We start from the raw sequence: 15,813 nt of genomic DNA on the forward strand, positions 1-15,813 counted from the left end.
CGAAATATTAACCAAAATATGCGATATTGGTGTATAATATGTTCTACTCATTGATCCCGTTACGAATACGTCATTAGGTAGATCATGACTTAATAAATTAATTATAGTCATATAAATTCAAGCCTAACAATAACTAAATGGTAAATTCATTAGTTAATATTGTTGTCTAACGTGTTCTACACACCTAGAGGATTACAAATATCAAATTCATATTATGATGACCTCAATAATTACTGACATATAATCAATTAAACATAGTCACGTGACTAGTAAATTATGACGCCACACAACATATCATCTCACCAATCAATCATCAATTCGATATACTAAAGACGTCACCAATATATCGCCAGTCATGTGAGGCAGTTACTGCTCCATTTGATTTCGAAAGCACAGGGAAGGCGCATAACTGACACCTTGACAGTGGACACCTCAGTCGCGCTTTAACCTATGTGGGGCGCTGGTCAGCAGCCACGCGGATGGCTCCAGAACTGCCGGAGGAGTGATATCGGCGGAAGGCGTCCGGCCTCGGCCTTCGTCTCCCGCTCAACTTCTGTACTGTTATTTCGATCGTGGCAGCGCATTTAGCGTGATAATGAGTTTTTCGTGGCGTTTTTTCACAGAACCACGGCAATACGTCAACGTAACATTCAAGCGCGCCTGTAAAGCGCACAATATGGGCAGAAACCGAACCCAATCGCATTTTCAGTTTACTGCAGTGCTTGATCTCTCCAGTCAAAGGAATGAAAAATCTGCGTACGTTCCCTCTAAATCAAAGGTCAAGAGGAGTAGATAATCAAGTTAATTAAAATCTCGGGGGGGGGGGGGGGGTGATGGGCAAGTCTCTTACTCATCTTGACAACATAAAACAGCCTGTTGAAACGGTGACAACGAAGACATGCAAATGACATCACTGGCACTGCAGCTGTCCTCTTTGTTGTGTTCTTTCAGTTATCCTCGCTTTTGCACACGGTTTAAGTTTATAGCATATGCAAGGTTCGAACTGCGGAACCTGTGACCAAGAATGTGGCATTTTTGAGCGGCCAAGTCTGCCCCAATTATCCTTCTAGTGTACCGCTAGTGAGCAGCCACCTTGACTGATGAAATTTGTGAATTGAACTGCCCTTGAAGGCAGCATTTTTCAGCAGCGACCGCTTGACCATAGAGGCAATTTGTTAGAAATAAAAAAAAACATGTCTCTTGCATGATTCAACGCATGCAACACTAGCAATCAATATAGGTGGCGAATGCGCACATAATTCGAAATCTGGTTAAGTTTACGGTGAAGTGAAGCGAAATCCGCAGCATTCGCGGCACTGAAATACTAATAGCGCGGCTTCTCTTTAAAGCCCGTGGTGCCTCGCTTATGAAGCGGCTGCTGCTGAAAAATATTTCCATCGGGGCTTGTTCACAAGTTATGACAGCAAAAATCGCTGGCTACCAGTAATGCTCCAAAATAAATCAGCGGGATTGAAATGCGCACTGCAGACAGTCAATGCTACTTTGTACAAATGTTTCTTTTTTAGGTTTTGCTTGTGTAGGTAACCAGTGCTACGGCATTTGTGCTCATATCGGGCGCAAAACAGGGCCACCGGCAGCAAAGAGCTTGAAACTCTGGCACCCACGAGTAGCATGAATACGATAAAAGCCGGAAGTTTTCGCCGTATCAGTGTTTTCTCCCCTGCTATATGTCCACTGCCTTTCTTCCCGCGATTAGAGCCGCTGCAGTACGCGTCGCACCTTCCGCTCCTTGCTGACGCAGTCTATTTTTTTTTTTGCAAACCAGACTATTCACACTTCCGCTGGGTGCTTTTCATCGCCCCTGCGGTGCCCGCGCACAGAAAGCTTGTACGATGACTGAGGCTATTATGCAGATCTTCGAGCTACAGCACAAAACAGGGCCTGCGTTGAGTGCTTCTCCACCTATAAGAAGCACACTCTCACGTACATTTTATCGCAGCCTCTGGCACCGTACCGCAACACAGCACAAGGCTAGCCCGGACATGGGATTATCTCTCTCTGGCCGCCATGTTGGATTATCAGTGGTGCCTCCTATAATCCATGAAAGTTGCGAACAGCCGGATACAATTCAAGTCTGCAGTGACCGCCACATAGAATTCGTCCGTGGCAAAAAGTAGCGCGCTGTTAAAGCTTTTTCTTGTTAACTAAACAAGAATGTAACCGTGAGAAGAAGTTGTGGACTGAATTTCAGCACCCTCGCGACCAGGCTACGGGGGTAAAGGATCTGGATGGAACGAACACGGATGGAAGTTAGCAGCGTGCCCTTTGGAACGGGGTGGTGGCGGTTGCCACCGTACTCGGCTCTTTTTCTTTATTTTTGTTTAACGGCCTTGTAGACTGTCATTATTCGTCATTTTCTTTAAATACGTTTTCCTACACCTCTAACCTTATGTTACCTCTGTGCTTTTGAGCCACCAATACTCTCATCGCTTTTTGCTAACTTCACCGACGTTTTTAGGCGAAAGCCTTCAATGGCTCATGATTCAGCCGGATGAGTCCGTTAGCAGGAAGTAACCGCCTCTGCTGTCAATCAAATAACATTATCAAAGCTAAAATAGCAAAATCATTAAGCACTTTACGCAAAAACATTAAGCAAGTGTAAGCACAAAAGAACATATTTATTAAGACTCCAGGGGCTAGATTACGCAACTGTGACAAATTCTGTCAGACGTTATTGACAGTGACGTCAAAATGACGATACGATGAGACATCACCACGTGACGCAACGAGGAATCAGTCAATTACAGCAGGGCAGCGCCCCGAGAGCATTCGAGGGACCGTGTGCATAATTTTTTGTAAAAAGAAATAAGAAATAAGCAACGATGAAAATAACTAATATTTTATTTTGTCAAAACATTGTGTTTAAAGTTCGAAAATACTAAGCAAAACAGAAAGCGTTCAAAGTTGTGCTATTAAATTGACTGGTGGGTAACTTTCGGTGCCGCGGGGGTGTGCTGACCGCAGTTAAAAGACCGCTTTTCACTAAAGCAGCTGTTTCACGACGTGTTGTTGTTTTTTTGCGTGGCGTCTGGAATCGAGCTACTGCGCGGTTGACATAAGTGCGCAGAAAAATTTCAACGAATGCAGTGAAGGCTACGTGACTACCGAGCGAACTTGCAAGAAGCGCTTGGTACGAAATCGACGAAGACAACTTGTCGAAGTCTGTTTTGTTCGGCTCTTTCGATCGATTACAAAAATACCAAAAGGTGAGGTGTTGCAGTACGTGACAAGTGGTTGTTTGTTTCTTTCCCCTTGGGAAACAGAAGACGACCACGAAGCGCCATTTGCTGGGAAAACAAAGTGCTTTGGCAGCATAAGCGTGCCTTATTTATATGTAGCTGTGTGTCACAGAGGTGATGACGGCACCCACCCCTTCTGCGCACTAACCTTACAAATTGCCACCAACACTCCCTGTACGCATTTGCTCATTGCCGGTTGTGCGAAGCAGACATGCGCCTCGCTACCAACGGCAGCCAGAAAGCCGCCCGTGAAAAAGAAACGCAGTGCACACAGCACCTGCCGCCGCACCGACAGCGCACTCGCACGCAAACCTCCCAGTTCATCGGCGAGTTCGTCGCATAGCCACTCCACAGTCTGTTTCTCCAGTCGAGAAAGGCGTCGAAACAGCTCGTCCGGCAAGTCAAACGCGTCTTCGTGCGCCCTCCTTCGCCGTTGATCATGCCAGCGCATCCTCCTCAGTCGTATGGCCGCGTACACCGCCGCCATTTTCTGTCGCAAACTCAACGGTCAAATTGACAGCCTCAAAACTGTGACAAAAAACTGTCAATATGCGCCTGCATAATCAGGTGTGCAACGTCATCACTTCTGCCATATCTGTAACGTCATTAGCAGCCACCCATGACGCAAAAAAGCAATATGGCCGCTGGCCACAATCGACCAATAGGAGCGAGGCTTATTGACACCTTTGTGAAAAGTTTTTGACAATTTTACTAATTGACAGTTAGGTAATCTAGCCCCAGAGCACAAAAACGGAGCTGCGAAGAGACCGCGAGAATGACACAGGCTACGCGGCTAAGCCTTTTCCGTAATTGAAACCGCTGCTGGTGCAGGGCTCGACGTTAGCGCTGAGATCGCTGCTGCAACGCACCACAAAGGACTGGTTCTTCATAGACTACGATATATAAAGTATAACTTTTTGGGCTTCAAGGTTCTGCGAATATCGAGCACAATAGCATTAAGACGTCACTGTATAGCTGCTTTCCAAATGGAACAAGCGCGCAGCCGTGACGCCGCCTTGCCAGCACCGCGCTGACATTTGTGGAAAGTAGCCGCGCTTTTCTTTTCTTCGAATTATAGTGAACTAGAATATATAATATAGTGGCGCGACCGGAAGGGAGCGCCTGGCTTTCCGGCGTCCCCTTACGCTCTGGAAAGCCGCTAGAGGCGCTGCTGCTCTCTTTCATACTGCGGCGCGGACGGCGGGGCCTCGTGGGGCACGGATAGACTTTCGTCAGGTTGCCTCTCCGACGTTTGGCAAAACTGTTGTGAGTGTTTGTGCATCCGTTTGCTTTGTGTTTCATGCGAAGGGACTTCTCGTGTCTACCGTGTGCCTTGTGTATGTGCGCTTTCACCGCGTGCAGCCCACGGTATGGCGAAGAGGCGGACAGATTCCCACTGCTTCGCTCCGGGCTGCCGCACGGGTTACCCAAGTGGACCGAAAGCGTCGCTATTCGCGGCTCCGAAAGACGACGATCTTCGCAAGAAGTGGGATCGCAACCTTCACAGGAAGGATAAAACTTTCACCGTTTCTTCGGCGGTATGCGAACATCATTTTGAACCGCACTTAGTTCTGCGCGACTATGTGCACGTGATAAATGGCAACGAAGTGCGGATTCCGCGAGGGAAGCCGTCGCTTGCTCCGGGCGCGGTACCAACATTACTTCCAGGCTGCCCTACGTATCTTTCCACCTCAACACCTCGACAAAGACCGGAAAGGAAGAGGAAAGTTTTAGCGACTACTCAAGTGCCGCGGAAGAGAGCGTGCCATCAAACCAGGAGCCGGTCCTGCAGCGACGAGGATGATGCTGGAGCGCAAGAGAATGAAGATTCGCTTGTAGCCGATCGTAATTCATTCTCTCTAGAATCTCTTCGGACCATGGAAGCTCCATCCAAGGATTGGTGCCGAATTGAGTTGGAGGGGGTCGAGACCGTAATATTTGCTACATCATCTGTCAAAATGGAGAAAAGACTAGAACTATGGCATGAAAAAGCTGTGTGTTTTACAACATCAGGAGGAGAGTTCACTGCAAAGGTGTACATTCAAGGCATGCTGTGTGCTGAAAAAGTTGTGAATTTTGTGTGTGATGCAAGCAATATTTTGAAGGATGTACATACAAGTTTTGCTTGCAAAGGAGCCATGAACATTCAGGATTTCAGTCAGATTTCCCACTCTCCGACCATAAAGTTGGCAGCTGCAACTGCCAAAACTGCACATGGTGTCTTCAGCGCACAGTGCCTCGGAATAGTATCCACAGAAGGTAATTCCCTTTTAATTATAATACCAAGTGTTTCAGCCTAGGCGAACTAGAATTGTTAATATAACTTTTTTAGATACTGTGCCGGCCTCTGTGATGTGATGGCAGTGTTGGCGGGCATAAAAAAATGGATTGTTTCTAGCAAGCTGGTTCACTGATTTCTAACACTTGACTTTAGACTGTTCAGCGAGCCCTCTGTTTTATTGGTTCACCTTCTTTGAAACAACCGGCTTGTGTTGTATTTGTGAACAGTGTCGCTTTCTTTGCTGGCATCTTTGCTGATGTGTGTGCTTTTGATTTTCTTTACTTTCAGGATAAATCTGCGACGAGTGCAAGATTCTCCGAAAATCCTTGCTTACCAGAAAATCATGCGTAAATGCCGCTGTGCGCCTGTCTACTGGAAGGGCCCTTGCTCATCGACTCAAGTTGCTTAAGCGGAAGACAGCACGACTTAAAAGCAACACCAACTCTCTGAAGGAGCAGTTAAATGAAATGATGATCCAAAACAAAGCTATTGCAGAGGGGGAACTGACTGAAAAGGTGGCAGCCCTTTCTCCAAAGCAGCGTGAGGCAGCACTGCATATCTTCAAGGCCTCGTTACGTAAAAGCTCCAGGGGAATGAAGTTTTCTAATGAGTGGGTGCTTGAGTGCCTAATTATGAAGATGAAGAGTGCACGATTGTATGAACACTTAAGGAAGGAAAAAATCCTAGTACTGCCAAGTAAGTCCACACTTCGTAAATACCTGCAGCTGTACAGGACTGGATTTGGATTCAGCGAGAAGATTTTTGAAGTGATCAGCAAGACAACCTCCACAATGGACAATTTCTCGCGTCACGGGGGTCTCATAGTGGACGAGATGAAACTGTCAGAACACCTTTCCGTGACGACAGCAGGTCATGTGGATGGGTTTGTTGACCTTGGTGCCTTCTCTTCATCAGAAGACAAACACGCTGTCTGTGACCATGGAATGGTCATCATTTTTGTGCCTTTTGTTGGGAAGTGGACCCAACTACTGGGTGCATTTGCCACACGTGGAAACGTAGAAGGCAGTCTTCTGGCTAAGATCATGGTTGAAGCTGTGATCCTAGTGGAAAAAGCTGGACTGCGGGTCGATTTTATTACATCAGATGGAGCAACCTGGAACAGAAAAATGTGGACCAAAATGGGCATTGCTGCATCATTAACTGGGGCCAAGTGCAGCGCTGTGCATCCTATTGACCCTGATCGTCAGCTCTACTTCAGCTCAGATTTCCCGCATCTGATAAAATGTCTGCGGAATGGGCTGCTAAAGTCTGACTTCCAAGTGCCTGAAGGAAAAGTAAGTTTGAATAATTTGTGCAGCTGAACTTCACACTATAGTTAGTTTTTGCAAAATGGTCATATATATTCGCTGACTATCACATTGCATGGGTTTCAGGTGTCCATGCAGGTGGTTCGGAAGGCTCTCAGAGTGGAAAGCACCAGGAGTTGCGTCACTCTGCAGGCAATGCATGGCATCACAAACAGTCATACAAACCCCAACAATTTTGAGAGAATGAGGGTCTCATTAGCATTTCAGCTTTTTGGGAAAAAAGTCAGTGATGGGCTGGAGCTCTACAAGACCACGATCAAGGAACACTGTGGTGACATCACAGCTACAGTGAACTTTTTCAAGTAAGTGTTACACATTTGTTCTAATGTAGCACATTTTTGTTTCTGCTTAGTAGCCCTTTCTGTTATTATTGCAATTTGCATATAGTTATACTGTCAATGAACAAAGTAAAACCTTCTCTCCTTCCCTTTTGCAGAGTCATTCACGACCTCATCGAGATCCTGACGTCTCGCTTTCCTGCTGAGGCTCTGCGGCCGAACTCCCCTGCTGTGCAGAAACTTAATTCATTCTTGGAGTTTCTGGGGAGCTGGGAAAACCACACAAAGGGGCAACAAGGCTTCCTTAGCAAATCGACAGCTACTGGACTAAGAGTGACTGTAGCAAGCGTACTAGCACTTTTGAAGTACCTATGTGATGATCTTGGCTTCAGGTACCTCATGACGTCTAGAGTTAGTCAAGACCCTGTTGAGCGTCTTTTTGGAATTGTACGCCAGTCGTCTGGTTGCAACTCGCATCCAACGCCCCAGCAGTTTATTATCACCGTTAACTGTCTGAGTTTCAGCAACCTAGCACACTCAGTATCCAGAGGAAATTGTGAGGCTGGTGTCCTCAGCGCTCTTCTGCCTGCAGATGCTGGTGTTCAAGCTAGTTCAAGTGGTAAACAATAGCTTGTTGACAAAGTGCTTGACTCGGGAGATTTGAGTGCAGCAGAAGACCTGCTTACGGACAGTGCCCCAGATCATGCATCCTGTGTTGTTGCAAGCAGTGACAGCCGGCTTATTTTCTATATTGCCGGGTATGTTGCCCGGAAGTGCATCCTGAAGTCTGGATGTGAGGCATGTCTCACTCGTCTCTTGATGACAAAAGAGGCTGCAGAATGTTTGAACTTGGCGTCATTCACCCGAATGAGAGATAACGGCGGCCACCTGTACCCGTCAAGTGTGCTCTATGCATTTGTAGTAAATCTGGAGGAAGCCATTACTGAATGCTTTAGCCTTTTGGAACTGCATTCTGACAGTGTACTTGATGTTCTTGGCCACATTAAGCAAAAGCAGAAGATTGAACTTGGATGCCAAGATCATTGTGAGCAAGTTGCAGCTGAAGTAATTGCATTTTATGTTGCAACACGCATACATTTTTTTACAAAAAGCCTAAACCAGGCTAGTCTCAAAAGGCGTGAATGTGCAAAGCACCTTAAATTGAGCAGGTGCTAAACATCACTCTGCCCATTTTGAATAAATCACACTTTAGCCCTGCTTTTCTCTCTGATTTCTTCAGCACAGCAGCTGCTTACCATATGTGGAGCGCTGCCCTTACTCTGAATTACATGGGAAAACTCGATGATCAAGAATTTATCGGGGTGGGCGTAAGTGGGCCGAAGGTGGGAATCAACTCTTGCTAAATTTCCGCGCCATTAACAGCATTGAGAAACGCCCGTCGGAATGTTTCCTGTTTTTCGCGCGCGACTTCGGTAGAAGGACGCAAGTTTCGCAAAATGTGTTATTAAATGCCTGCTTATGTCTGTGGACAGCTTATACTATCGCGCTCAGTATGACTCGCAACGCGCATCAGGTTCTGCGAGCTTATGTCAGGAAGCTATGCTAGTTCGTGGCTGTAACGAAGTTCGTATATAGCTGCTGAGCAGTTTTCATGGGTGCCTGGTACTAGCACAGCGTAATCTTTTGCTATTAAACGCAAACCAAGAGAAAGTGCCCGGTAAAGCATTGCAGGTCATTCTGGTCGAGACTGTACATGTTCAGCACAGTGTAATTAAGTGGCAAATTCGCGCTGATGTAGAAAGGATAATGAACTTTTTTTCTACCCCCAACCGGCGACATAGCTTATACTGGGTTGAAAACGCGCAACGCGATGTTCGGGCTTGATTGATTTACCGGCATATGCATTACAAGTGTGCAAATAATGAGTAAATGCACGAGGAAAATGGATGTGTTTAGATAACAGCTTCGGTAATTTCGCAGCCTGCAATTATTGCGTGCGAGAAAGCCCCAGAAACCGTTCGCCGCCGCGCCGGAGCAGTAGGAAAGGTTGCAGTGGCGCCATCTCGCGGCATCCATGCGCAAACGGGCCGCCTGCGCGGAGCCGTTCATGCCACTATAATATATTCTAGTTCACTATACTTCGAATTAAACAGCACTGCATATTATACGACCACAAAAAAAGACATGGCAGGATGGGCGCTGAACCACACAGGCACGTGACCAGGTTGTTCCCCCCACCTGCACCGCTTAAAGGTCATTTTTAAGAGCAACATGGCATTCATATTTTGAATGGGTGGAGTAGACCTTCTTTTCCAAAAGAGAGAAAGTGGTGCCCTAGTGGAGTGCTGCGGAATACTTTCGATCAGCCTGGGATCTTTAACTTGCACTGACGTTGCACAACACACAAATGCCTTTGCATTTCGCCTCCGTTTAAACACGACCGCCGCTGAGGACGACGCCCAGCAGCCTAGGATTGCAGCGACTCTACTCCGAGACAGGGCACAGAGCTCGGAAATAATCCGTCGAAATACGCCAGACACATCACGAGGTCCCCGATTCTTCCTTTCGAGCACAGACGCTGCTCGCGATGGTGCTCTGATGGAACCAGGGAGGTATGAGGTGTGAAGTCTCCAACAAGCTCCATGGAGTGTTTGGAGGCTCCTGTTTATTCAAATGCCCACACTGCGAAAATGAAATAAAAAATCAGTGTGTCTACGCAAGTGTGGTGGGCCCCAAGGATCCCGACAATTATTTATGAGATGATATAGAAATTGTGTCTAAGCTAATACAGGACGATCTCTTTCCGCAGTGGTTGTCCTTCTAGGTAGCATAGCAACAGAAGGCTTACATAGGCTAGCATTACTATCAGTCCAGGTTGAAGTAGGACCGTATCGGTAGCACTGAGCCCTTATGGTGATAACGATGCTATATCGTATAAAGGAATGTAACATACCCTATCAATTGCATCATTACAATCCTTTCGTGTGCGAAGGTCAACATCATGGTACGAATACAAATTGAGCAGCCGCGTTACCTTGTGCAAGTGCGCTGAATTTGAAATGCTGCTTCCGCAGGTGTAGGATCAAAAATTATAGATCTAAATTTACTGTTTTAGCGCATTAATAAGCGAAAGCTTTTGGGCATTAGCGGCTGAGGTGTCTTGACTGTCAGGTCCATTTTGACGTTTCACAGGCTACTGCCTGGTTGGGCGTCTCACATGATCGTTTTGGTGCCTTTTCCCTGACGTACTTACATACTCAGCGTTCTTGCGCTTGCGGTCGTTGGTTCGATCGCTTTACCGGCACACTTCGCCGACACCGCAGCCCGTTTGCACTAAGCAAATGATCTAGCAGCCAGTGTTGTCCTACGAGTCCGAAAGCACTAACCCCGATGTTCAGAGCCTACAGTAAAATCGTCTCTTACTTGTATCTGTTTAGCGCGCGGTCCGTCCCGTGGCACTGCCCACTCATCGTAGCTTTCTATGCACTACTAATCAGGAGTTCGTGATCCAAGGAAACTCATTTTGGCGTGTTCGCTAAAAAAAGAGAAAATCGATTTAGTCATCATTTATCTGTCTCAGTTCAATAGTTCATGCATGAAATACCAGCAGAAACAGTCTTTCCAAAAAAAATCCGTGCTTTCGCACAGAATCCAATCTTGTACACAGTCTATATTTTTCCGCAGTCTAAACACTCTGTTGAAAAATTCCAGGGCGCACTTAGTTGACCAAGAGTGCGGAGAGGCGAAAGCCTTTTGTGCGGTGTTACTGCTTGTGTCGCGGATGTGTGGTGAAGATGTTGATTAAAGGCTAGAAAGAGTGTTTCGGAGGCATCTTTCCTGATTGGCGTTTAGGAGGCATCTGGCCAGATTGGTTGGGGGGCTGTCCTCTACAACGATGGTCGTTCCACTCAATGACGTCACACGCTCATCAGCCACACGTTTGTGTTGCCACCAGACTGATCTTGTTTGATCGCGGCTGCGCGCAACTGCTTCCAGATTGTTTCTGACTGCTATGGAGGACAAACGCTAAGGCGCCCATGTGCTGTGCGATGTCAGTGCACATTAAAGATCCCAAGGTGGTCAAAATTATTCAGGAGCCCTGCACTACGGCACCTCGTTCTTCCTTTCTTTTTTTTATACCTCCTTTACCACTTCCCTTAAGCCGCGATTCAGGTGTCCAACGATGTATGAGACAGATGCTGCGCTATTTCTTTTCCCAAAAAACCAATTCTTATTGTTAGTATGCTGTAGTTGCTTTGCTACCTTACCTCAATGCCGTCATCAGTTTGACAGCTATAGAGTGCCAATTTTCTGTGAACATCCCCTCTGGCGAGTCACGAGCCTACAAAGGCTTTCGCCTTAAATAAACGCGAATAACTGATTATCTGGGTCAGAAGACAACCGAATAGCGCTATGAGGAGGCGGGGGTTTCAAATTTCGTTTTGGGGGAAACGAGATGGGGCAGTATCTGTCTCACATATAGGTGGACACCTCAACCGTGCTTTAAAGTAAGGGACAAAGGAGGGACTAAGAGAAGAAAGGAAGACGTGCCCTGTTGTCCATAGAATCCACAGAATCCATAGAATTTATAGAATCCATAGAATACAAAGAATACATAGAATCCATAAAATTTCCCACAACTTGAAGAAGATAGGCGTAGATATGACGTAAAGGTTGTTTTTTCCGCCCCCAGTAAGCTTTCTAGTATTTCTACTGCCCTGTCTAAGAAGCGAGAGTCATGTGAAAAGAAGCACGATAATCATTGCGTCCAATGCGCCACCAAAGCCGTATATCGAAATCCGTTAACCTGTGGTTGCGTATATATCGGACAAACGGGAAAGTGCGTCAACGAGAGACTGCAGGAGCACGAGAGGGCAATAAAAAATAATGAAAGACGCCGCCTACCAGAGTATACTGTGGATCATGGATGCAGGCTCATCTTTGCCAATACCATGATTCGGGCCCATACTAAGACTAAACATCGGAGAGAAATAATTGAGGCTTTTTATATTTCTAACACCGGTGACGAATGCGTTAGTATTGCTTCAGTTGTTCTGCTCGACAAAGAGATAACATTCTTAGATGGACATTTGTAAATTCGATGTCCTCTAGGTTGCTTTACGTCGGTGAAACTCGGCGCGGTTATCTCTGTGGCTTAATGATTTTAGCGTTTCACACTCGCTTTATTGTCACTGCTTTTGCAACGAGGATAGTATACCCGTTGACAGGTATCATTTTCATGTTTGACTGCTTTCGTTATGGCATTTTTGACATTGCTTTGTTAAAATATGTCATATTCCCCGCGTTCATAGTTCACCTCATGAATATTCAGTTTTCTTTTTGGTTTTATGTTTTGCTTGTTATGTTTGGAATATCATATTAGTTGGAAAAATGATATCTGGTTGTACGCTTGGCGGCGGTATGCTGGTATGAACTGCGCACGTGGCTTATCTTTCTTTTGGTTTTGTAGTCTTTCTGTTGGCCAAATCCGGTATATATTCAAGTTGCCTGTTCTTAATAAACTAGTTGGAAGTTGCGCTCTGTTCTTGTCGTATGTGTTACTTTGTTGTGTCCTGTGCTCTTTGCGCAAGTACATTATTTGTTGTTAAGAAAAATGTGAGAGGCAGTACTCAAACTAGATCGTCGCTACTCTCTGCTAACGGTTCCTCTTCACACAGCCCATTGTGTACAGACAAATATATAAGAAGCAGACATATTAGGTGAACATTTTTCAAAAGTACCTAGTTCCTCTCACTATACAGAATCATTTTTAAAATATAAAAACACAACCCCAAAAATACTGCCCACAACGGGCAGTGCTCACGAAGCATATACTGATAGAGAGCTTTAGTATAGTGTACGCAGATATACGCAAAGGAATAGCGTACGCTATAAAATAGCGAGCTTCGTACTGCACATGCGCCAAACGCTATTCCAAATCGAGTTTTAACGTACGTGCGTGTTACGTACGCTATTTCTTGAATTTAGCGTGCGTGCTCTTTCGTACGCTAAGAAAAATAGCGTTGTCAAGAACCACTGTAAAGTCTTCAATAAACGAGTTCGCTTTTATATTCAGTATTCAGCTTCAATGCAGACGCTTAAGTTGCACCAATTTGAACGGAACAGTTGTTGCAGGGTTGGCCCCGTAATCTACGAGCATGAAGCAATGCACTAGCTGCCAGGCAGAGCATATTATCCTAAGCGGAGGCAAACGTCAAATCAAGCCACAACCGCGACCAAATCTGACCTGCCGCGCCCTGCAGGACACCATGAGATTCGCGCAACTGTTGACATTTTCTGCGCAAGTATGGGTCGTAACACACCGCGGTGAAAAATTAGCACAGCTGCACATAACTCGCGTATTGAGCCTGTGTATCACTGGCAGTTGATTTCAGGTGCATCGCTGAGTTTCGTCGCAGTGGTTCGCAACGTATGCTCGTCGAAGCCTGTTGTCTTTCCTCGCGCGTACAAGGCACTCGCGAAACATGATAATAATAATAATTGGTTTTTGGGGAAAGGAAATGGCGCAGTATCTGTCTCATATACCTTTGGACACCTGAACCGCGCCGTAAGGGAAGAGATAAAGGAGTGAGTGAAAGAAGAAAGGAAGAATAGGTGCCGTAGTGGAGGGCTCCGGAATAATTTCGACCACCTGGGGATCTTTAACGTGCACTGACATCGCACAGCACACGGGCACCTTAGTGTTTTTCCTCAATAAAAACGCAGCCGCCGCGGTCGGGTTCGAACCCGGGAACTCCGGATCAGTAGTCGAGCGCCGTAACCACTGAGCCACCGCGGCGGGTCGCGAAACATGCACGAAACGAAATTTTTCGGTTGCAGCTTTTATTTTTTAGGCAGCAGCGGCTAGAGGTGTGTGCGAGGCATCGGCGCGCCGCCGCCGACGTTTGCACTCGGCGCGATCGACGTGCCCTTTAAATATCAATAAATGTATATTTTCCCCAAAAATCTAGCTGCGTGTGAGATTTTGTTTTGTGTTGTTTAATTCCCAGCCTGAAGCAGATAATCATATGAAGGAGTTGAGCAATGAAAAACACAAAACAAGCAAAAGCAACCTTGCTCTGTGCGCGTCTGCGCATACGTATCGTTACCTGACAACGCAAAGTGGGATTCCGAAACTCCTTCAAAAGCGCAACATGGCGCGGGTGTACTGAGCCGGAGTAGCCGGGTTCGATCCCGAGCGCGGCGGCCGCGTTTCGATGGAGGGGAAACGCAAAAGGTGTCCGTGTGCTGTGCAATGTCATTGCACGTTAAAGATCCCCAGGTAGTCGAAATTATTCCGGAGCTCTCCACTACGGTACCTCTTCCTTTCATCTCTTAGTCCCTCCTTTATTCCTTTCCTTACGGCACGGCTCGGGTGCCCGCCGAGATAAGTGAGACAGCTATTGTGCAATTTCCTTTTCTGAAAACCATTTTATTTTTAAACGAGGACAACGGTCCCGGAACATCGGAACCACGACTTGAGGGTCGTGGGCACTGTGGCTATAATATTAATAATAATTGGTTTTAGGGGGAAAGGAAATGGCACAGTATCTGTCTCATTTATCTTTGGACACCTGAACCGCGCCGTGAGGGAAGGGATAAAGGAGGGAGTGAAAGAAGAAAGGAATAAAGAGGTGCCGAAGTGGAGGGCTCTGGAATAATTTCGACCACCTGGGGATCTATAACGTGCACTGACATAGCACAGCACACGGGCGCCTTAGCGTTTTTCCTCCATAAAAACGCAGCCGCCGCGGTCGGGTTCGAACCCGGGAACTCCGGATCTGGGCACTGTGGCTGCGGATGGAATCGGCGATGTGTGACACATCTCAGCTGAAAAAAAAATGTTCACCTGCTGCAAAGAAAGTATTGAAATTATTTTTTGGTTGCGGGAAAAGGCCGTTATAAGAAAAGTTACTTCAAACAAATGGTGATTGGTATTGAAAAGAAGCGATTTCACAAACAGTCAAGTCGGAAATGTTTGTGTTATAACATATACTAATTGGTTGACACGTAAAGGGCTGAACCACGGGAACGTTGGTCAATGAAGAGCTCTACTTCTTTTTACGCAAACAACAATGTAAAAACACAATATCATTCAGAACAAGTGGAAGTACGACATATCGAGTGTCACGTGCGTCGGTGCCGGGTTGGTAATTCTAGAAGAATTAGAAGAATTAATTCTAGAAGAGAATTGCGTCTAAGACGCAGAAAAAAAGAAACGTTCTGTACATTCGTGGAGCAAAAAATATATAAACACAATCAACATACGCGCTTGAGCTATATGCCTAATTTTTTTTTAATATGGCAACTAAAGAAACAGGTTTACGTAACATTTTGCATTTCTCTCACCCTTCAACCCCTCCGCATTCTGTTCTCTCAGCACTCTGCACGAAAGTTCCTAAACTTCGATCCAGTTTAGCAGATAAGGCTGTAGGGAAATAGGTTTTTAAATTTCTGGTTTAGCTTTCCACGCCGCTGCAGCCGTCGGAAAATGGCCTTGAGCCGCTGCCGATGATACCAGACGCCGCGCCGCCGACGCCGCCGCTGCCGACTAGAAACGACCGCCACGCAGCCGCTGTTCGAAACCGACACGGTGCGCAACGCTAGCAGCGGCACTGTTAGTTCAAACGACAGGATAGAGGTGGCACTAGCTGTCTAGGGGAGATTAAAGTCACATACGGCAGCGCGCCAACCGCGGTTGAGAG

The 15,813-nt window shown here is 46.3% G+C and overlaps 1 pseudogene; it reads left to right on the plus strand.

The window, feature by feature from the left end:
- The first annotated feature begins 4,492 nt into the window (after positions 1–4,492).
- On the plus strand, positions 4,493–8,323 carry LOC144106974 (uncharacterized; annotated as a pseudogene).
- The last annotated feature ends 7,490 nt before the right edge of the window (positions 8,324–15,813 follow it).

This window comes from Amblyomma americanum, chromosome 1 (assembly GCF_052857255.1).
Source record: "Amblyomma americanum isolate KBUSLIRL-KWMA chromosome 1, ASM5285725v1, whole genome shotgun sequence".
Classification (NCBI taxonomy): Eukaryota; Metazoa; Arthropoda; class Arachnida; order Ixodida; family Ixodidae; genus Amblyomma; species Amblyomma americanum.